At 45.1% G+C, this 24694-nt stretch overlaps 1 pseudogene across 1 annotated transcript in view; it reads right to left on the bottom strand.

The window, feature by feature from the left end:
- Window positions 1–24694, bottom strand: part of LOC147717725 (E3 ubiquitin-protein ligase TRIM11-like) — a 252636-nt pseudogene that overhangs the window by 140021 nt on the left and 87921 nt on the right. The window contains exon 3 of the transcript XR_015296088.1: window positions 23971–24201. The product of XR_015296088.1 is annotated as an E3 ubiquitin-protein ligase TRIM11-like (transcript). The remainder of the gene's footprint in view (window positions 1–23970; window positions 24202–24694) is intronic.

Raw genomic sequence — 24694 nt, 5'->3', positions numbered from 1 at the left:
CCTACCCAATACATCTTGGCCCCCCTGTATGGGTGAGGTGCCCCCACCAAAAGACAAAATCAAAAGCCAGGGGGTATGGTTCGAGCCTGAATTAACCTTCAGGTCACATGCCCAGAAAGTGGCAGGCACATGTTTCGGCTTGCTCCGAACTGTGCGGAAAGTCCTCCCACTGCTACCCTTCCAATCTAGAAAATTACTAATTCAGGGACTGATCTTGTCCAGATTGGACTATAGTAATGCACTGCTCCTGGCAGCCCCGGAAGCCACTATCAACACCCTACAACGAGTACAAAACGCTGCTGCCAGGATGCTCATGGGCGCCCCAAGAAGAGCCTCTGCAAAACCATTGCTGAAAGCCATGCATTGGCTCCCAGTGCGTGAGCGCATTTCCTTTAAATCATCATGTATCGTTCATAAAGCGCTCCAAGGCAAAGGACCTCAGGCACTAAGAAGCCTGATACGCCTCTACAGACCCCCACGTGCCCTTCGATCAGATCTTGAAAATTTGGTCATAGTCCCCAGAGTTAGAAAAGCTCGCTCGGGAGGCCGCCGCTTTTTGGTAAATGCAGCAAAGACCTGGAACGCTCTCCTGAGACACATTCGTACTGAACCATCCCTTGTCAAATTTCGTAAATGTCTCAAATTTTTTCTTTTTCCCAAAGACCCTTAAAAATCTCCTGCCCCCCTTAGAGCTTCTTATTTTTGTCAGGTAGCGCTGGGACGCTCACGGGCAGCCATGCGCTTTATAAATCCAATTTCTTCTTCTTCTTCTTCACATTCCAAAGTCAGGGAATTTTACAAGTATTGTCTAGGTTTATACAACTTTTAATTATGACTTGAGTCAGGTTCACTGTGTCCCTGCACCAGATCAAGTGCCACAGGAGTACCGGGGCAATCTTAATGTTGTCGATCAGGTACAGGATTTCTAGTTCATGATGGTAGTTGTTATTAGAATATGAAATAAAGACGGCATACAGCTTCTTATAAAATCTATCCTCCAAGGCCTGAAGTTGGGTTTCCGTAGCCGTTCCCCATATCCTTGCCCCGTAAGTTGCTGCTGGTACTATCTTTGCTTAGTATATCTTCCTTCTTGTTGATAAAGATTTAGACCCTAATCTTTTTGCAAAGGTTTGGATTGCTGACATACCCCTCTCCATTACCATCGCTCTGTTATTCACCATAGGCACCCATGACTGTTTTTTGTCAAAATGAACCCTTAAATATGGGAACAAATCTATAATCTCCTGTTTTCATGGGCCTATTGTAAAGTTCAGGGAGCTTTTTGAGGATGAAGTCCCTGTATCAAGGACAAAGGACTTTGTTTTTTTTTTACCTTCAAGCCCAGAGAAGACATGAATGCGACATAGGCCATTATTAGCCGTTGAAGGGCCAGCCCTGTTCTTGCAATTAAAACTGCATCATCTGCGTAAATTGATACGGGAGTTGGGCCACATTTAGGAATGCCTGGGGTTACTCCTAGAAGTGCTGCTTCAACTCCATTTGTGTATACAGAAAATAAGAAAGGGGCAAGGTCACAGCCCTGCCTAACTCCCCTTTCTATCTTAAATGGGTGTGTCATCTCTCCCTCTTTCTTGTATCTAACACGAGCAGTGGCATTGGATTACATTTGTCGGATGAAGCATATTATTGTCGAGTCCACCCCTAACAGCTCCATTAATTCCCAAAGCTTTGAATGAATGACACAATCAAACGCCTAGCTTAAATCCATAAATGCCATCAAAATCTGGCCAGACTTTGCTATAGTATATTTTCCAGTAATTAATGATAAATTAAGGAACTGGTCTATGGTGCCCCAACCGGACTGAAAGCCATACTGTGATTGCATGAGAATATTCTTTTCGGCTGCCCACCCTTCCAAACTATTTAATAGTAGACGCCCCATGAGTTTTGCTGTTGTGTCGAATAATGAAATCGGACTATAACTCTGGGGGTTATCCTTAGGGACATTTTAATGGATGGGAGCAATAACACTGGTCTTCCAGGAATCTAGTGGAGTAGTTTTTGCTATGCCATTAAAGATGTTTGTCAGTAAAGGGGCCAAAGATCTTGGTAATCAAGAAAGAGATCGATAGGCCCTCCTTCTGGGCCTGTTGCCTTATCGCTAGTACACTTACACAGGGCCAATTTTGTCTACTCAACTGAGAATATCAGTTGATCTGGCTGCAATGGGTCAGTAGGTCTGCAGACAGTGGAAGATGTATTGCAGGTAGGAAAAATCTGTTTGAAGTGAGCCACCAATGTGTCTTCGTTAAGATGTGAATCTAGGGAAGGATCAGTATTATTTTTAAAGAACGGTGCATTAATTATCCCCCCAAAAACGTTGCTGTTGTTTAAAGTTTCTGCCTTCTCCAGACTCTCCTAGGCTTCCTCTCTTAATGCCTGTTCTCTTGTTTTTCTAGCCACTGAGTATGTCTTCCGGAGTAACTTAATCAGGTCTCTATCCCTAGGGTGTACTTTAAGTGCCATGCGCAAGTTTTTAGATGATTTGGAGCACTTGCTATCATACCAACGCTTTGGGGCCGAGTTAGCTTGTGGGTTACAGTGAGTTGAGGCCATTTTAATCTTCTTTAAGAGGTTCGTAAAATTAATATCAGCGAGTTCATAATTATCATCTGTATCCAGACATTTTAAAACCAACCCCAAGTTCTCTGTCATAATTTGTGAAAGTACCTGTCTTATTTGCTTGTGCCCATTTTAATTGAAAGCCATTTTTTCTCCCCAATATTGGTTTCTCCATTTTGAACGTTATATGTTTTTCTGGAACTCCAAGTATCATTGTAATGAAAATAATGGCATGATCACTATATTGGAATCCTTTCCTCAATAGAGGATGATGTTATGACAAAACCAATAGTCGACACATAGCCGCTACGAATAAAGGTCTTATCATGATCCCCTGTATCTGGGTCTGTCCTATTACAAATTTCCAGATCCCTAAAACAGATAAACCTATTTAGACTGTTCCCGTAATCATGATGTTCAAAATGGTAAATTGGCTCACCCTGATTATCAACAAGGCCACACATTTTATTTAGCTTGTGTTTACATGGCTGCATGGTAAAGTCTCCTGCCCATACTAAGTTAACCACTTTCTTCCCCTGGGTTTGCATGAGTTTGCTCAGTTCAGTTGTTTACCTTAATTGATAATGTATTAGAAATTAAGGTTAGGAAACCTCCTTTGGCTCTTCCTGCTGCAGACTGTACAGCACTAGTTTGGTACAAAAAGCCAACATCTACATGAATGTCTTCCCGAGACCATGTCTCCTGGAAACATAAAAGGTCCTGATGCTGCCACAGTGCTAACCATAAGGGGTTTTACAGTTTCATAGCTATGCCTGCTAAATTCCAGGTGGCTAAAATCACATGAAAGCCAGCCCCCCTACTTTAGAATTTAGTCTAGTAGAGCATTGTCGAATAGGAGCTAGGGGCTCACCTGAGTTCACCACCACCACCACCTGTGTTTCTGGATTTAAATCTATACTGGGTAGTCAGTCACGCGCCTCCAGGTCTGTAAGCGGGGCAAATCTATTTACCTAAGCCTAAAAAGTTCCAATTATGTCTCTTAGTCGAGTTAGTTACCGGCTTACGCGTCATGCTCCTATTGGGGACAGTGCTCCAAGAATTTTGCTTAGTAGGGGCAGAATGGTGATAGAAGTACTCCAGTGATGTAATACAAATCTAGGACCTGTGATGACCAGGTTGACGGAGGTTAGCCAAAAGCATCCTAGTTATTACATCGTATTTACTGCTACACAGTCGCCAGAATGGACTTTCTATGAAGCACTCACCCATCCCACTCTGCTTGCCATGATGATATGATAATGTAAGCTTCTGTCGTGACTACCACTATGGGTAGGTAACTAGTGTAGCGATTTATCCATAAATTGTTGGGTGGATTCTTTTTGGCCTTCTCGTAATCTAGGAATATTTACCAGAACAAGCATGAGTGGTACTGAAGCTGGAGGGCGATCTAAGAATGTATGTACAGGCTGATCAATTTGAGGGATTCGGCCTATGTCAGATCACAAGGGGGTAGTTGGAGCTACTGTCGAATAACTTTCAACCCCAGGACCCCGCCCCCAGTCCCTCCGCTCGTTGTGCTGATCTCCCCTCAGACATCGAAACAGAGTGCACACTTGTACTCAACTAATGCCAGGTATTTGACCCTCCCTATTTAAACTGGCGAATTAGATGTGAAATGAGGTTTAGAGACTGTTAAATGAGCTTGATATTGTTTTTGAACATCTTCCGCTGTAGTATAGATCGTGGGTCCATTGTCGACATCTGCTAAGTTAGCCTGAGCTTCACTGCCTTAAGGCTGCTTTTGCGCACAACACTGCATGTATATATTTCGCAAGACTCTGTTTGTGCCCTTGTCACATGAGAACAGTCTGCTTTTCGCGTTCTCTGCTGTGCTCTGAGGTTTAGTCTGCACACAATGTACAAGGTCGATCAACAACGCCCCTTGTAATTCTGTTCTGGGCAGTCCCTCACACCTAGAGATAACATCACACACAGCTCCACAATGGGAATTGTGTGCTTTAATATTGCAAGCTAAGCATGTTGTTCACACACTTGGAGAGACACTTTTCTGGAGAGAAGAGCTGTCCTTGTCTTGAGATGTAAACCTTTCATCTAGGCCTTAAGGTGTGGGGTCTGCTGACAAAGCCCAGAGGTGGTCTTTTTTATAATAAACTATTTGTTACAACGGGGAGGGTGGTTCCGCATTGTAGCCCTTTTCCACTGCCTTTATAAAATGATATCCCTGTTTGTATTCTATGGAATTGTGACAATGCTAACTATATTGTGTTTATGCATTTTGCTGCTAGTAATGGCATGTGTACTGTACAATAGAGCACGTTAGTTAAAATAAACATATATACCGCGACTCTGATTACTCATTGTGGACAAGTATGGGTGAGTGAGCGAAAGAGTGTCTGGCTCCCGCGATGCCCATAAGAGAGTGACATGTTCTGAGTTGTCTAATCATTGGTAGCTTCGCTGTTATTCAGAGAACAAATGAGACACTATAGCTAGTCGGTGTGGGATTTTGGGTACTAATGTGGTAGGCTGGTACACCCCTATTCACTGAGGCCCTGTTTTCCTGTGCATAGTTCTGTATATGTGCAGAATCCCTGCAACACCGCTTCCGCTTTCTCATTTCCCCCAGTTTGAGATTGCAGTCCCCCAGATTGCTGCGATAAACCCCCAGGTTTTGGCCAATTTTTCCCATGCTCTTCCCAAGAAGAAAGTCGACCTTCTATTTTAATCAGACGTGACACAATCGGCTGGAGTATTGTATTGTATTGTAATTGCATTTATATAGCGCTTACTACCCCTGACGAGGCATCGAAGAGCTTTTTCGGCAAGTAGCACGCTACCCGGGACCCATAAAGGATTAGTGTTGAATTAGTATAGTGAAACATGCAAGTGCATTTTAAGTGGTGGATAGGTTACTCAGTTATTAGGATTTGGAATGATAGCAGAAGGATAGAGGAGGACACAGGTTTGTATTTATATAGCGCTTGTTGACACACCCTATTCAGGAAGCCTATAAAGGATTAGTGGTGAATTAATATGGTGAAATATGAAGTAATTTCAGTGGTGGATATTAGTCAGTTACTTGGAGTGAGAAGGATAGAGGAGGGATAAAAGGGGAAGAATGTTTTATTTATTTATTTATTTATTACATTTGTTACGCGCAACAGCTACCCACAAAGGGTTTCCCGGCGCGGAGATTTGTACAGGTTAGCAACACTACGAAGTATGGAATTTAGATGTTAAATAGCCAAGTTTTTAGGCTTTTGCAAAATCTGCCGTAATTATCTTCCATCCGAACTGCAAGGGGCATGGAATTCCACAGCATTGGGCCTTGATAGCAAAACGACCTGCCTCCTACGCGGGAGAGCTTAAATCTGGGAATGGTGAATTTCTTTTGGGTAGAGGAGCGCAATGATCGTGACGGAAGGTACGGACGGACCAATGTTTGCATTCATATAGCACTTGTTACTCCTGATGGGTGTTGAATCGCTTTTCTGGCAAGTAGCACGCCACTCCGGAACCCATAAAGGATTACTGTTGAAAATGAGTATAGTAAAAAAAATATGAAGTAATTTGAGTAGTGGATATGTTATTCAGTTATTTGGGTAGTATATTAGTGTAGTTTAATATGGAATTTGAGAAGTGAACAGGTAAGTCTGCTAATTTCGATTGAAAAGTATAGTGGAGGGATAAAAGAGTGAAAGTTTTTTTGGTTTTTTTGTTGTTTAGGTTTTAGCAATAGGAGGAGGCTTTTGGGTGAGCAAAAAGGAGTTTTGGAGGGGAGGACTCAGAGGAAAGAGTTTAGAAAGGTTTGTTTTAGTGGATCGGTATAGTAAAAGTAGATGATGCAAGGAAGGGTAGAGTAGGAGAGAGTCTAGAAAGGGTTATTTTGGCAATCATAGTAGTGGTATGGGGTTTGGGATAAATGAGAGAGTGGATGTAGAGGATACATTGATAGATGTATAGGATGAGAGATAGGGTAGTGCATTGGAAGGAGTAGTAGAAGAAGTTGAGTCAGAACGTTGGGCTAGAAGATATATTGAGCAACGTATAGGCTGAGAAATAGGGTAGTACATTGGAAATGCTAAATTAGAAGAAAGTGATAAATATAAAGATCCATAATTACATTGAAAGTATATAGATACATAAAGAAGGTAAGTATATGTAGATTAAAGATATTGATAGAGGCACAGGATGAGAAATAGGGTAGTGCATTGGATATGCTTTTTCAGGAGAAAAGTAACAGACACGCAGATCCAAATACATGGAAGGTACATAGATGCACAATGGACGTATGTACATGTAGACCAAAGATGATTTTTATTAATTTATTATTTTTTTCCTCTCAACAACATAATTATTTTACATGTTTATACAAAGTAATACACAAAGATAGGTACATATCTATAGTGAAACAAAATGCTTGTATACAGAGGGATATGATGTAAATTTCTGTTTGCGTATGTTGCTTATGTGGGGAAGAGCCAAGTATTTTTCTGAAGAGAAGGTGGTTGTAGGTGGACCTTATGTTGGAGGGTAAAGAGTTCCATAGTTTGGCTGCTTGAACTGAGAAGGATGTGGCACCCATGGTTTTTTTCTTGTATGGTGGGATTTTGAGGCAAGATGCTCCTTTAGAGCAGAGGTTCCTTTGTTGAATATATTTGGTGATTTTATTCTTGATGAAGAGCGGTCCCATTCCATGTATTGCTTTGTGGGTGATACAAAGCAGCTTCAACATGAATCTTCTGGCAACCGGAACCAATGCAGGGCTTTCAAGGCAGGGGAGATGTGGTCTCGCGGTTTGATATGCAAGAGTAGTCTGACAGCCGAGTTCTGAATCCGTTGTAGTCTTTTCATGGTCATTAAAGGTGATCCGTGGTAGACGCTATTGGCGTAATCGAGTTTGCACAGTACAAGGGAAAATTTGTCACAGCGTTTTTATAGTAGCAAAGCTTGATCTTGCTAGTTTATCCACTTGGGCATTCATCGACAGCTTGGAGTCCATGGTCATTCCGAGGTTTCTTACTTCCTTCGATACTTTAGGCAGTGATCCCAGTTCATCAGGCCATGCGGCAAGCAGGTTGTAAAGTTTCCAATCGCCACACGTGAGTATTTCAGTTTTTGAAGCATTCAATTTGAGATGGCTCCAGGTCATCCACTGATCCACGGCTGTGAGACAGCTGTATATTGGTGATTTTCCAATGTCTTTGGGACATTCCAGTTGAAGGAGTATTTGCGTGCCACCTGCATAGTTATAGCATGTGAGGTGAAATGTATTGATCAGTACTGGTAATGACTTTATGTAGATGTTGAAAAGCATGGGCGAGATGATAGAACCTTGAAGGACCCCTGCTTTTGAGGAGTATGGTTTGGACGAGAAAGGTGGGGTATGGATGACATTAGGTCAGTTTCGAAGGTAGGATGCGATCCAGTCTAAAGCAGTTCCCTCTATGCCGGCTTCATAGAGTCTTTGTTTCAGAGTGTCATGGTCAACCATGTCAAAGGCAGCTGAGAGGTCCAAGAGGAGTAGCGCAGCAACCCCGTTGCGGTCAAGTGTATTCTTTAGGTCATCCCAGATGGAAAGGAGGGCAGATTCAGTGCCTCTTCCCAGACGGAATCCTGTTTGGACGTCTGAAAGTATGTCATTCTCTTCAATGAATTGTGACATCTGGGCGAACGCTGCTCTTTCTATCAGTTTGCCCAGGAAAGGTCCATTTGTAATGGGTCTGTAGTTGTCAGGGTTCAGCGGGTCCAAGTTTGTTTTCTTCAGTAAAGGGCGTATGTATGGCTTTTTGAGTTCTTCTGGAAATATTCCAGTAGTTAAGGAATCATTGATGATTCTTCTTACTGGAGCGGCAGCAGAGGTTGTTAAAAGAATTGTCTTGAAAGTTTGTGGCGGACAGCGGTCAGAAGGGCTGCTACCAGGTCCATAAATTCATCTTGTGATATGTGTTGGAAGGAACGGAGAGGCTTGATTAGAGCATTCTTGGATTGTTGTTTTGTACAAGGGTTAGTGCTGGTGCTTTGTTTCTGTTTTAAGTACGATTCCAATATGTCTGCTTTGTCCGTGTAATGATTTGCCAGTTTTTCTGTGAAATCTTGAGTAACAGGATGAGTTCCTTGCTGGCAATTTGGTTTGCGAAATTCATTGAGTATTTTATAGAATTCTTTATTTGCACATTTAGCGTTTTGAATTCGGTCTGAATAATACGTTTTCTTAGCTTTTTTGCTAGCAGACTTGTATAATCTGTTAATTTTCTGTAGGTGAAGTTTGTCTTGTTTGGCGTTTGTTTTGAGCCAGGTGCGTTACAGCTTTCTAATTTGTTGTTTTATTTCTTTTATTTCTATTATTGTGAACGTATCTAGGACCCTAATTACATATTCCCGATTTATGCCCTTATGTGGTTATAACAAATCATATCCTTATAAAGGCATAAGAATCATATCCATATTTAGTCATAGCCAATGCAGTCCAAATACGGCAAGGCTACTTCCCTAGACTCCTAGAAAGTACAACGCGTTCTTTAAACAAACCAAACTTCCAGCAGCCCGGGAATTCCCCCTGCTTTTGTTTTGATTTGTCCTAGAACTCCTGAGAATCCTGCAAGAACTGCCAGTTCTTCGTGACAGTTCTTAGTGACGTCTTATGTCCAACCTTACGTCAAACACGACGCCTTCCAGGTATAAATATACCAGCATTTGCCTTAAGCAACACACAGTGGTTTGGAGCAGAGCGGCTATCTACTTACCCAAAGCCCAGCTGATGTGGGGGATAGAGTAATTCCAAACACGAACTGGAGAATCTTCTTGATACAAGAAGCACACATGGGATTGGGCCTGAGGCACCAAGAGATCCTGAAATCTCTAAAGAAATTACAATCAAAATACTGGTGGCCGGGGATGAGTGTGCAAATTTATAACTTTGCAATGAATTGTCAGGACTGCAACAGAGATCGCAATTGTGAACCGGACCAGACACCTGCCCAGACACCACTATTAGACAGCATCAGGCTATCTATACGCAGACATCCAGACGGAAGAATGCGATCCCATAACTATTAAGACGAGATTCATTTGGATGTGGCCCCAGCGCTCGGCTGATGCCAGAACTGTTATAAAAGATTTGCGAGTCTTTATCGGCACATACGCAATTGGCATGCTACATTCTGAACAGGGTCCTGCGTTTAGCTCTCAGGCTTACAAGGAGGCCATGGCCAGCATGGGCATTGCATTGCTGTACTCTAGTCCATTCCATCCCCAGGGAAATGCGGTAGTCGAGTGAAAAAACCGTGACATAAAGCAATCTATAACAGCGAGGGTATTAGGTTCGGGTGACGGGTGGGTCAAACATCTAATAAGTGTCCAACGTAGTCTTAATAACATGCCAAGAAATTCTCTAGGAGGTATCAGTCCGTACGAACTATTGTTTGGTACTAGAATGATCATCCAGGATCTGGATTGTCAGACTTCAGTGGTGAAACAAAAAACTTTTGATATCAAAGATTGTTTGGCTGTTTTACAGGACTTAAATGAAACAAGAAAAAGTCTAAGTAACGAAAAGCTAAAGCCAACGCCCACTGAAGAAAAACCACCTGTCCCAGCAAGACCTGTCTGGATTCCAAAGATTGGGGATCTGGTCAGAGAAAAGATTGCGGTGAAGAAGGAATTTGGGCCTTCTTACAGAAAAGCAGTACCTGTCTTAGCTGTCAGCGGAACAAGATCAGTAGTACTACCGCCCCTTGCTGGTTAAAAGGAGAACCGAGTTGTATCAATCGACCTGGTGAAACCACAACCATGTGGCCAATAATAAGTAGTAGGCCCAGTGGACTCCCAAGAAATAGCAGAAGACCGAGGCCTAGATGTAGGTAATTTTATTTTACCACTTCTTAAATACCGAATTTTACCGATTCGGTATTTAAGAAGTGGTAAAATAGAGGGGGCGGGTGGGAAATGTAGGTATTAGAGAATTAGAGAACAGGCATGTGTGCCATGTCTGTCTGTCACATGGCATAGGTGTGCATGCACACATGTGCATGTACACCTGGATTCGGTATTTTACCACCCAATTGGATTGGGTGGTAAAATACCGAATCTGAAAGGCCTTTGGGACTCAGAAGAGTCCCGCCTACATCTAGAAGTTACAGAATCGGTAAAAATACAGATTTGGTAATTTACAGATTCAGTAAAATTGGCCCCCTACATCCCAAAAACCCATTTACCGGTCGGTAACGGCGGAAATCTGGCCGTTACCGGCCGGTAAATGGCCACCTACATCTTGCCCCAAATCTTCCTACAATCCAAGAGGTTCAAACTGAAAGACTAATCACATTTGATAAACCTGCAGTGAATAAAAAAGGATTATGCAACAAAGCCATGGAACTTGTGCCTCTTGAAAGCCAAATTGCAACAGTTCGTCAAGAAACACCTGTCTACAACGATGTAGCCTCGGACTATACAAATGTAACACAAGAAAATCCAAAGATCAATGGAAATCCGGAAGCAATTCCACTAATTGACAGAACTGCATCTGACTACTTTACCAACTTTGATGACTTTTCCGATGAGCCAAGTGAACATGGAGACAAGCCAGCAACAAAAACTTTCAAAGATAAAATTACAGAGCTCTTTCATCAACTGAGAGAAACATATCTAATTTCACCATGGATTAAATTATGGATTGTGTTAGGTGTACTTTTCCTCCTTCTGTGGCTCATCTTGGTTTTAAGTTTGGGTAGATTTACTGATGGAAAATATAGTACAATGGACACAGCAAGTCAGAACATCAACTTGGTCCTAAAACCACACAGATCCTCTCACATCGAACAAAGAGAACTATCATCCGTGAACATCACAGCCATCCCTTTACCTGGTGGTATAGCATGGGACAAAACTGACTATGAAATCTATGGCCCGGTTGAGCTCTTGAAATATCCTCTTGTCTTCTGTTTTTTTAAGGGATTGTAAACTCAAGCAACATTTTGGCGAGCCACCATTGAAGCTGACTGGGACCTTGAATTCGATGCAGCCAAAAGAAGTGTGGCCTCGTGGTAGTGGGCGTGGCTAGTGCGAGTCCCGGGGAGATGGCGGCAAGAGGAAAAGAGCCCCGCGTCAGCACTAAACTCCGCTGCACAGGTAGTCCTAGGAGGTGCCCTGTCACCAGATCGAGTGCCAAGAGGATATGGTATGATATATCTGGTAGAGATGATTCTAGCCGCAGATTCCATAACATAGAATTATCCCCAGGCGTGAGACTGAATCCGGAAACTTTTTTGCCATAGCATCCCTGCGTGGCGGGGTGACATCACTCGACTCCGCCCAGTCGTCGTCCGCGTACGTGACGTCAGCAAGGTCACATAAGACTTGCCCCGGCGCGCCTACGTCAGTTTTCTTCGGAGAACTTTTCCGCACCAAAAGATGGAACCACCAGATAAAAAACTGTGGAAGCATGGGAACAGCGCATGAAGAGCAGAAAAATTGGAAAGAAACAGTGACTAACAACACCTCACAGAGTAGTGTCAACACCGCAGAACCCAAAGGCAGGGAAAGAAGAATTAACAAGCAGAGTCCTGAGCAGCCACCCTGCCAGCACTTGGACAGCCTCCCACCCCTGTGCCCCAGAGGCAAGGAACATGTGTAAAAGTCATGGCACACGTAGTAACCACCCCCATCCTGAGCAAGGAAGGGGACCAGTCCCAAGACAGACAGGGACAACAAATCTCCAAGCCACCCCAACATAGAGGGCAACCACCCACAAGGAACAAGGGCAAGACATGGCCAGATGACCCTTAATCAGAGGATAGCAATGGAAGGAGGGAAGGGAGGGGAGGACAGGGATAGAAATCAATCCCCTCCCCCAAACCTGGAGTAGCCAGAGCGGCAGGGCACCGGAGCACCGGAAACCCATCCTCCAAAGTACCAGGAGAGGAATGACCCGCCCCCAGACGGAGCCACCCGCCGAGAACAAGGAAGGCACTCACAGGAGACACAGCCCCCCACCTGGAGGCGAGTACCGAAGACCAACCCAAGGGTCCTCGCAGAATAGGGGAGGAAGTGCGGGCCGGGAAGGAATCTGCGGTTAGAATCATCTCTACCATCTAATCTGAAAGGGACTACTAGCCACAGATTCCTTCACGTATAATAGATACTCTAGCAATAACCCCTGCGAAGGAGGGTCTACGAAAGGATCCCAGCAGCCAATACAGAGCAGAGGGCCCCACAGGGAACCAGATCTGTGGACCAGATAGAACCTCATCCCTGCCGCCTGAGGCAGGACGTCGGCACCATCCAACGTCACCGGACAAGGTTCCTCCAAGTCACCCCGCACCGGAGACCGGAGTGGAGCTGGAGCCGAACCGGCCCCGGGGCGGCGCCGGAACGACGCTGACCCGACCCCGGCCGAGGCAGACACCTGCGTGGGGGAACGAGACGGGCCCGGGGAGTGACACGAAGCCCTCTGCCAGCCGCAGCCCAGAATGAGGCGTAGATCGCCCGGCAACCGGTGTGGCGGTGCCAGAGACGAGTCAGCCTCCTACTCGCCCTCTGAAGAGGCAGCCGCCTGTGGGAAGGGATGAGAGGGGCCCAGAGAGGGACGGGGGGTCCCCACCCGGCCTCGACCCGGAGTGGGATGAGGAGGGTCCTCCGACCCCTGTGGCTCAGCACGGTCCAGCTGCTGCCGGTGCCGTAGCGGCGTTACCTCGGCCTTAGACATGACCACCTTGTCGAAGGATCGAGAGGGGCTCGGGGATGCGACCCGAGCCCAGGCGACCTCCCGCGTCACCACAGGGACTACCGCGGGAGTTTGCGGAGAGGCAGAGATGCCGTGGCCTGAAGGAGGTGCCCTGGAGGAGCCGCACCCCAACAGCACCACATCCTTCAAGCCTGGATCTGAACCAGGCGGCGCCGGAGCCTCCGGCGGTGCCGTGGAGGGCCCCGCGCAAGGCAAGGGATCCGCCAAAGCCCGAGGAGGGGAAGGAGGAGGAGACGCCAGCAAGGCCTACAAAGCCGCCACGTATGTCCTCATCTGGACTCTCGACACCCCAACACCGGGAACCGGTGGATAAAACGCGCGGCCGCATCACCCGCGGAGAGTTTGCGCTCCCGGCAGGCCAGAAACCAGCCCCGGGGACAAACTGGGACACTTACCCACCGGGAAGCGATACTCACGTGACATCAGAGAAGGGCGAGGACGACGACCACGGCCGTATCTGAAGCCGTCCTCCAAAGCAGACCAAGGGGAGGACGCCGACCTGGAGAGTCCCGCCGCGACTTCTGCTTCATCTGTTGGCACGCCGCACAATCAGTGGTGCCGTGATCCTCCCCCAAACACCACATACAAATGAGGTGAGGGTCCGTCGCCGTCATAAGACGCCCACAAAACGTGCAAGTTTTGAAGCCCGAAGGCATTCGCACACTGTTCCACCAAAAAAAATGAAAGAAAAAAGGGCCCCAAACAGGCCCGTAGAAAGGACCGGATCCGCGTTGCAAGTGGAAAAGGAAAAAACTGACGTAGGTGCGCCGGGGCGGGTCTTATGTGACCTCGCTGACGTCACGTACGCGGACGCCGCCTGGGCGGAGTCGCGTGATGTCGCCTCGCCCCCTGGGACGCAGGGATGCTGTGGCGAAACAGTTTCCGAATCCAGTCTCACACCTGGGGATAATTCTATGTGACGTAATCTGCGGCAAGTAGTCTCTATCAGATACATTATTTCTCCCTTCTCCCATCGTAAGACGGCGCTCAGTCGTCTTGAGCCCCCGAGACAGTACATTTGCTGCCCGTGATAAAAATGTATCTAATGTGGTTACAATGCAACCCCAGGTTTATCAACTGTGGCCTTTTTCTGACCCATTGGCAGACTAGGTAGATGTTTTGAGGTGAACAGGACAAGATGTTAAAGGGGGGCCCAGCCCAGCCTCCTCCGGGTGCAGCCCGGGCACGCTCAAGTGCGTCCCGCACCGCAGCAGCCCTGCAGTGATTTTATGCGCCTCTGGGCGCAACAGACACATGATGATGGCTCTTGGGTGCTGAAGTCCTTGGTTTTGACACCGGTGAGGCAAGGACTCTTTAAGGGCTCCTCAGACTCAATCAGTCTCTCAGGGGGTTTAGTTGCTGGTGCTTGGCCTCTTTTTTCTCAGGAAGCATCACTCAAGTTGAGTAAATAAAAACAAGGAAAAAAACAATCCAAAGAAGCAAGGACTTAGGACAGGTTACTCTTCCTAGGAGTTTCACCAGAGTCCACCTTCACCAGGCAAGGGCTGTTTGTGCAGGGTGGGAAGCTGTGGCTACAACATTTGTTGTGAGGGATTCTCTCTCTCCTCTCCCCTTCCGCCCACATGCACTCCCACATACACTGTTATCTGCATGGGCATCCGCAGAAATTTTTCCAGGGGGGGGGGGCAAACCTGGCAAATGAAGGGGCGTGGTTAATGTTAATCAATAGGGGCGGGGCTAAAATGGCAGACAATCAGGATCGGGTAATGGTCAGGCCGAACTGAGAAAAAAAGTGGTGAATTCTGCATTTGAAACTGGACAACTGTTAGAGCACACATGAACACTAAAATTACCCCCCTAGCCCCTTAAAACTCATACATTCCCTAATCCCTAAAATTATCCCCCTGAAACCCCAAAACCATTAACCCATACCCGCCCTGACCCCTAAAATTGTCTCCCTGGCACCCCCAAACCCATTCCCGCCCTGAACCCTAAAATGCCCCCATTGCACCCCAAAACCCATACCCACCCTGAACCCTAAAATTACCCCCTGGTACTCCAAAACCCATACCCACCATGAACCCTAAAATTATCTCCCAGGCACCCCAAAACCCATACCCACCCTGAACCCTAAAATTACCCCTGCCCCCCAAAACTCATACCTGCCCCGAACCCTAAAATGACCCCCTGGCCCCTTAAAACCTATACCCGCCCTGAACCCCAAAATTACCCCCCTTGGTATCCCAAAACCCATTACCAACACTGAACCCTAACATTTCCCATTGGGGCACCAACACTCATACCCGCCTGGAACCCTAAAATTACCCCTCTGATACCCCAAAACCCATACCCACCAGGAACCCTAAAATTACCCCCTAGTACCCCAAAACCCACACCCACCATGAACCCTAAAATGATTCCCCTGGCACCCAAAAACTCATACCCACCCTAAACCATAAAATTACCCCTGTCCCCTCAAAATTCATACCCACCCTGGACCCTAAAATTACTCCCAGGCCCCTTAAAACCCATACCTGCTCTGAACCCTAAAATTACCCCCTGGTACCCCAAAACCCATACCCACACTGAACCCTAAAATTACCCCCTGCCACACCAACACCCATACCCGCCTGGAACCCTAAAATGACTCCCTGGCACCCTAAAACTCATACCCACTCAGAACCCTAAAACTACCCCCTGGCACCCCAATCCCTAACCCACCCCAAAAGCTGAACACTACAAGCTTACACTTCATTTGCATATTCGGAGGGGACTGTCCTCCTTGACGTTTCCATGCATGTAAGTCTAGAACACCGTTCACTTAGAGTAATCTAGATATGCAGCCAGTAGGTAATGCTGATGCTGTAGAGTGCATTAAAGTTACTGGCACTTACTTAAGAACTGCTGCCTGCTCTTCTGATACTATTCAGTGGAGTCGGGCTGATCAGCAGCACTATCGTCCTGGTATCCAGCCCCTCCCGAAGATCTCACTGTGTAGATAGATGTGGGTCAAATGTCTCCTAGTTTCTCCTTGCCAGGGCCTCCTCTACTTTTTCGTCGGTGCCCTTGGTTGCAAAAGGAGACAGATCCATGGTCCTGTTCACCATTCATCTGGTGAGCAGCGCTGTGGATGTGTATTTCATACAAGTGCACAGAGAGCAGGGGGAAAGGGATGGCAGTGCAGGTGACGCTTTTCCTTTGTAAAGTAATTCCTGCTTGCGTCATAGCCCAGGTTTTGCTGTCTGTGCACTTGTATGGAATACACATTTATACAAGTGCACAGACCGCACACCGTGGGCTATGATGCCAGCGGAAATTCCTATACAAAAGAAAAGCGTCACCTGCACTGGCCATCCCTTTCCCCCTGCTGTGCACACCTCCCCACTCCCACCCCATGCTCACATTCACAACACATCAAGTGCTTAGGTGAAATCCCTGCCTTCAGGCAAGGATATCACCTCGGTGGTACCAGTCTAAAAGAAAACAAAGGAGGTGGGGGGGAGGGTCGCTGAAACCGTTCAGAGGCGGGCTGGTTCTGGGCCTCAAAGAAGGGGTCATAAAAATCACATTCTCAGATGCTTAGCATTCAACCATAGCTCGTTCTTAGCACCTGGTGGTGGCTCTGATCAAAGTAGGCGCTTTACAAGCGTAATATGCTACACAGAAAAAATACAGAAACACAACATCCGGGAAATCATTAACACTCTAAGGGAATGAAATATTAAGTAAAACGTCAAACACAAACAGGAACCTAATTGCGGACATGGATTGCCTTTTTACATACATTATTTAGAAATCGATCATTGTTTATGTCAGAATAAAGGGCATGACGTTAGAGCCCGATAAGGACCTGTTGCAAAGTCCTCTGTGACACTGGGGGACCTGGCCCATTTAAAGCCCTGGCTGAGGGGTTGCTTCAATGTGAGATGAAGATCGTCAACAAAAGCGTCTCCTACACCCAGAAGATTTTTTGAGAAATCCCTATTGTGGAATGGGGGAGGAGGCTCATGGTTCCTGCGCGGCTTGCAGCGTGTCTTTTCCCTACTAGTGGAAGTGCATGCTTCAGTCATGCTTCTGGGCTTCAGTCCTGTCCAGATCTGCACATCTGAGCGTTTCACATTGTAAGTACCATGGATGCGTTGGTGAATGCTTTGCAGACACATTCGGGGAACTCTGTACTTTTGGTGACTTCATGTGTGAACGCAGCGCCCCGAAGTGAACTCACCAGTTAATGTAGGGTGACCAACCGGCATGGCTGCAAATTCAGGACGGTAAGTGTAAAAATTCAGGACAAAGGGTCAAAATTCAGGATGAAAATTCAGGACAGAAGGTCAAAATTGAGGACAAATCGGAACAAAAAGTACGTTTTACAAACACTTCAGAGGAAGTTGCGCGATATTATAAAAATAAGCAAATAGACAACCACTTAAGTACAAGTCAAAATAAGTTTATATTAGGTTGAGACAATTGTGTACTTCATGGTTTTTCAGTATGCGCACAGCTTTGAGCAATTGTGCAGGTCTTTTTGAGGTATTGCATATCCATCCATCATCCATCCACCCTTTCACCGAATCCATCCTTTCACTCAATCATCCAACCATTTACCCTTTCCCCCAAACCATCCTTTCACTCATCCATCCACTCTTCCAGCCATCCATCCACTCTTCCATCCACTTACCCTTTCACCCATCCAGACACACTTTGACTTATCCATCCATCAACCATCCACCCAATCCATCCTTTCACTCATCCATCCACCCTTTTACCTAATCCATCCTCTCATTCACCCACTCACTCCCATTCATTCACCCTTTCAGCTAATTCATCAATCATTTCTCTCATCCATCCACCCATTCTCGCCCATCATCCACCCTTTCACTCACCAATCCATCCTTTTACTGATCTATCTTTCATAATTGGTGGTGTGAAGGGTGGGAACCCCCAGGACAGCGCACACATGCACACACTACTGTTCTTTCACATCCCCTACTGCTCACCTTTACTGGCACAATCAAATCTTTTCTACTGCTACCTGCAGTCAGTCTGGTATGTTTCTAAATGGCTCTTGTATTTTTATTGGAGCTGTTTGTGTTTATTATTGTATACAGACAGACATGCACAAACATTTCTCTATCTCTCTCTTTCATTGAAGATAATTAAAACAGATTGATTTACATTTCTTTAACAGTTTCATAGCGAGATAAAGGTCCTCCTTTCCTTTGCTTTAGAGGTTCCAGGGTGGGAAGTGCTCAAACTGGCCATTGTCATTCTGTATGTGATAATCAACCACAGACAGAATGATAATGAGCGGGAGGGGCTGAGAGGAGGAGTGTGAGGCGCCCCATCAGGGAGTTGAGGCCTCTGACAGGGAACACCTCTGCTCCCTGCAGGGCCCAGAATTACGGAGAAAAGCTCTAGCTCGTTTCCTTTGAGCACAGAATACGATAGGTCTGTAGACTTATCACCACTTTTCTTCCAAAGCAAGAGACAAATGTTTTTAAGATACAACTCTAAACAAAAGTACATGCGTCCATCGCACAGATATCTGTTAGAGAAAAATACACTATTACGCGTCTTTCAGTTTGAGATAAACTACATTTTTTGAGGAAGGAACTGAAATCTCTGACTGACGGCGACAAAAAGTGTTTTTTAGGTACGAAGTAAGAGAGTGTACACAAACAGAAGGAAAACAAGAGGAAAAAAAAAGGCCATAGTCTTGCAAAAGTCCCTGACGAAACATCAAAATGTCACTTTTTTTACGATGCTGTCTGGACATAAAATAAGACTTTTGGTAAGTGGACAGGAGGTATTGTGGTGAGCTGTGCTCTCCCAGGGAGCGATCCTTTATCCAGCGTAGGCCATTAGCCTGGCTGCATCCATGGGCGTCCACAGGGGGGCAAGGAGGGGAGCTCCAGGGGGGGGGGCAAGCGCCCCTCCTTCCCCCCCCCTGTGGACGCCCATGGTTCACTGTTCCCCAGGAGCCTGCTATAACCTGGTGACCCACCAGCTCCGCCAGAACCCCGGGTCTTCTTTAGTACCTTACTGGGCCATGGTGTGGGCATCTAAATCGTTCCTCTCGTCCCTCGAGTTTCTGGGGCTGAATCCTACTAAATTATAGTAGCCACCACCCCCGGGCCCTAAGAGATTCTCTACCCTATTCGCAGTTTCTACGTATTCGCAGGAATTGCTATTTCAAAGAAGACTACTTTACAGAGGCAAGGACATTGAGCAATAAACTGAGACAAAGAGGTTATCCACGCAAATTAGTGCGCCGCTCCCTTAAAAGAGCATGGTACTGCCCCAGAGAGACACTGCTAGAGCCACGCATAAAAACCAATTCAGAGAGAATTACATGTGTTACAACGTTTTCACCTGCCTCCAATGCAATTAAGAAGAGTGTTGTAAAACACTGGCCGGTACTCAATGCGGGGATCCTTAACCTAGAAAGACCAATGTTCGCCTTCAAAAGAGCGAAAAATATAAAAGACCACCTGGTAAGAGCATCACTCCCTCAGTCTGAAGTAAGAACCACGTTAGATGATATGTGGGACCTACCAGCCCTCAAGGGCCATGCCAAGTGTGGTCAGTGTGTCTCCTGTAATTCTACCATTGAGGGCAAGACCTTCACCTACGGAACAATCAAATATGACAGACAGTATTTCACAAACTGTAATTCCCACAATGTAATTTATGCGATCATCTGTCCATGTATGCTATTATATATAGGACAAACTACTCAGAAGATCAAGCTACGGATAGGCCAGCACAGGAGCAGAATCCGTTGCCAAACAGCCAACGCGCCCTTGGTCGAACACTTCAAAGAAATGAGACACACCGAGAGTGATTTTACTTGGACGGTCATAACACAGATCAAAGCCCCCCCGCGAGGAGCAGACATCTCACAGATCCTAAACAAGGAGGAGCTGCATTGGATCCTGAAGACAGACAGCATAAGGAAAGGGCTCAACAGGATTGAGGACTGGACTTCTTTACTATGATCTGCTTCATGGTAGAAATTAACTGAATTGTTATTAAGGTCCTTGAATATGTTTTAACGAATAAGCATGTATGAATCACCACATGTCACAAGAGCACTTTGCACATAGGTTTCCTTAAATCCCTAATACCCTGTTCACCACTCCAAGATGTCCGCCCATTCACGGACGGCTCAGTCCCTCTACTATGTTTAACACCCTCTCAATCCCACACCACTCTAAGATGTCCGTCCTTTCCCGGACTCCCTAGTCCTTTTTCGATTTCTATGTCCTTCTAATCCCAGTCCCTCCCTCCACTGGCTAGCGATCACCGCCAGAACCCCAGTCGGCCAGCCATCGAGCAGGACCTGCTAAAGTAAGTGACCCCCGAGCCCGTCTGACTTTTAATTGCATCCCCCTCTAACCCCCTGGTAACCACGCCTTTTGCCTTCCCAGCGATCGATCTCTTGAAAACCCGGCAGCACCACGTTGGAAAACGAGCCACGCAAGTTACCAAGTAAGCCCTATTTGAATTTTACATCTACGGGCTACCACCTAGTTTGGAGTATTGTTTTTAATTACCCCTCCCTTTACTCCTCAGTTGCAGTTAACTCCTTGTGCTGACCGACCCCAAGTGAGTATTTTGGTCAACCCTTTCACGCACTCGGATCACTTTTTACCGTAATGGCTCAAGTAATGTTACTTCTTCCCTTTTTTTAGATGCCATGTAAAACTCCCGAGCCCATTCACGCTCACTTGTAATCAACCCAGTGCAGCCCAACCAGGGCTGCCTTAGCCGACCAAGGTAGCCCGCTTCTCATACTTTTCTTCCATCTTATTCACTGCGCCGTTTTTATGCTCACCGCGCCGTTCACGTAAAGATGTCACGGTTTTATTTATGTTTACTGCACCGTTCCCGGTTTCACCGCGCTAGTCACTTGAGAAACTCGGAAGTTGTCACGGTTATATGGAAGAATACCTAGTAGTTCAATTAACTCGAAAACATGCATGCAGGGGCAATCACGGAATCCCACAAATTCGAACGTCACAAACTATGATACAAATTCTCACTAGTGAATATGACGGAGGCGTCCAGTATAAATGAATTTTGAATTAGCCAACCCCACTCGCAACTATGTCTAAGAGGCTTAAAATCTCAATTCTCAATGTGCATGCATGCCACCATAGAAACAACTGTCACCAATGTTGTTTTGTTAAAAATAACCTAGCCACTTCTAAACTTCTGGACATTAGTACTTGACGATAGACTAAACCATGCCTAGCTTTCTAACGGAAATTCTTCTGTTTATGTTTGTATGTTCCTTTTCTTTTTTCTCCCCATTTATTTATGTGAATCGCTAAAGAGGTTATGTACTATGTGTAAATTAACTCTAAGACAAACATGACTTAAATAGTTTTGTCCTGAAGATGATGCATGTATCTTTGAATTGCATCGAAACGTCGTCGACTTTAAAGCACCATATGTTGCCATGAATTCACAATAATGTTGCCAACAATGGGTTGCTAGAAATGAATCTAGTCTGTATTACTGAATAATAGTGCAGACCACCTGATGCGTTTTCTACATGAATTCTTGTCACTTGTTTTGTCTTGTTTTCTGTGGGTCACAGGTCGTGCCCACTTTTTGTATTAATGTGAAATAATGAACTAATATAAGAATCCGAATTAATAAATTCCTGTCCGGCTGGACAGAGGCTATATACTATTTAGTATATCTCAATCCTTTCAAATGATCCTAAATAACTAGGGTCCCCTGTCTTGTATAACATAATACTACCCAAGGACCCTAGTGTTATTCCTTCGGGTTTCCCTTGTCTCCAAAAACTGAATCCTGCACAGCACAGCCGTCAGTCTTCGGGTCCCTCTGCTCTGGCGTCTCCAGGGCACTTGGGCTCTGAACACACCGGTACTGCTCTCCATTCACCAACTTAATCAATTCACGATGACGTTATCCAAATATATATTTCTAGTGTGGATTCCTGAGTGGGTCGATTCAAGGTTTAATTAATGACAACTCATTAATGACAAATACACTTGTGAGTCTGACAGAACTGATCTCTGCTAAAAAAGCACCATCCTAATGTAATTTGTTGTAAGGTAGCTACAGTGAACCAGGCTTCTTGTCTCATGTCTGTAAGTCGGTATTTGAAGCTTGCATTTTTGTCAGACTGTCGGGACATCTTTTACTTTAGGGTAAAAACATAAAGAGTGCAATTACAGGTGTCTCAAAATTACAACAAATGGCTTCTTCACGCTTCTTTATTCAAAAAGCTTTCTTTCAAGTGGGGCCCAGTTTTGCTGGGCCGCTTTTTGCCTCTCGCATGTTTATCAAACCTCCTTTATTCAGGTGCAGACCAGATCTTCGAGCTTCTGCAACAGATGCATTTCTACAGGTCTCAAGCTATGATTTAGGCTTGCTATACTTTTATGGTGATTACCAGAGTACTGGCGAGGATCAACTACAAATGTATTTTCTAATACTGTATAAGGTAATTTATTCACCCGCTTTGGCTTGCTGCTTTATGCTCTTGCTGGTACTGACACATAAGCCTTGGGGGATTATTCCACCAGATTGTGCTGGCTGATATTTACAATCAAAGTAAGCACAGCACATGCATTCGTATCTTTGAAATCTGGGTTCTGCTACCAAAAGGCAACTCTAAACATCTGAGAAACTCTGGAGTAAAGTCAACCAGAAATCAAAGGCAAGATTGGCTCTTTTGGATAATAATTAAATAACTAATGTATAGATCCATTACAAATTGGTTATGCTTATGATAGGGGGATGCTGCTTGCAGGAAAGAAAAAAAGGTGAACACAGAGGAATGGGAATTGGAAACAACAGCATCTTCTATTGTAAACTGAGATAAAACCACTGATCCACTGACACAGAAAGGGGGCATGCCACAAACTCATTTGATTAGGGGAAGAGCACTCTAGGAGTACTCTCTACGTGCTCTCACAACATTCCTATAGAGTTAGTTCAAATAGAAAGTACTGTGCCATATTTGCTTGTATACTAATATGCAGTTGCACCTTTTGGGGTGACTCACAAAGGTATGTAGGAGAGTACTACTGCAGTATTAGCTCCCATGGTCGTAAATGCTTTTCTAAATCTACCCCATATTATTGTACTCTCTGTTGAATTAAATGACCGGGCACTATTCCACCAACATGATTTTTAGGAACATTTTGGTGAGAAAGTAAGGTTTACCAGAGACTTCATCTTTGAAATGAAAATCAATGTATTGTACAACAAATAGTTAATGTTTTTTTAAGAAAGTGTTTTCAAGTTAGTGAAAATCTGCATTAAGTAGTTCTAGGACAGAGTAACTCACATGAACTGCAGATGTATCATCCTATGTAAACTGTGACTCTCTCGCCCCTTGTGTCTTCAAGCAAGTTTAGGGAAAGGACTGAGAACTCTTCGATCTCAACAAATGTACGGCCTTCATCCCAGAGATGAATTAGTCTCCCCCAACTACCCATTCACCAACTCTAGAAACTGTCCATCATCACTGTCAAAAAGCAACCTCTCTGCCACTATTGATCTTAATGCTCTCTCATTCACTTTGACAAGGTACTCGAACTGTGTTAAAGGAATAAAAATAAAATACAACGTTCAGTTGTCTCACATCCGGCTGCTAACGCTGCACAGCTCAGAGTAGTGTGTCTCTTCTAGTTCTACAGATGGGTAACTCTCACCTTGAGTACTTCCACATCCTGCTGCTGACACTTTCCATCTATCTCTGAAATGAGCCCCCTGTGGACTGACTTCTGCTTCTCCAGTTTGGTCAGCTGTTCTCTTATATTCTTCATAATCTCCTCATGATCCTTTTCCAACCTGTTGAGAAGCTGCTCCTCCTCCTTGGCCAGAAACTGCTTCAGAAGCTCAAATGTACTTCGGATCCTCTTCCTTTGGTTCTCGAAGTTTTCCTAATTGAAAACAACCACAAAAAAAACAGAACACACTTGTATTTTTGGTACATGAACGTGTATATTGTTTACAGCATGTACCACCAGATCTCAACCATACACCAAACATTAAAAATGTAGCCATTCCTTGGTGGCTGAAGTCACACACAATCAATCTAAGCCAGACATATCAGAAGTGTTGGGGCTTTGCAAAGAGTGATAGGTCTCCCTCTTTCGTTCCTGCTCTTCTTGTATCCAATTTCACTCTTCCGTCACAAGGGTTAATTAGATGAGAAATACACGTTGGAATACATAAAAGCTGCAGATCTGTACAACATGTCTTACTAAGCACAATATTACAAGCTATATAAGATGACCAGTTACAGTTTATACAATTACAACCAGACACAGGAAGTTTCTTAACTACATTATTTAAAAGTTTACTAAAAGTAACAATTCTCGATAGTTATGTTGAGTGTAAATCTCAACATAACTATCGAAACTGTTCTGCAGA

This window comes from Lissotriton vulgaris, chromosome 5 (assembly GCF_964263255.1).
Source record: "Lissotriton vulgaris chromosome 5, aLisVul1.2, whole genome shotgun sequence".
Taxonomy (NCBI): Eukaryota; Metazoa; Chordata; class Amphibia; order Caudata; family Salamandridae; genus Lissotriton; species Lissotriton vulgaris.
The sequence above is the reverse complement of the archived record's forward strand: the minus strand, read 5'-3'. Positions and strand labels throughout refer to the sequence as shown.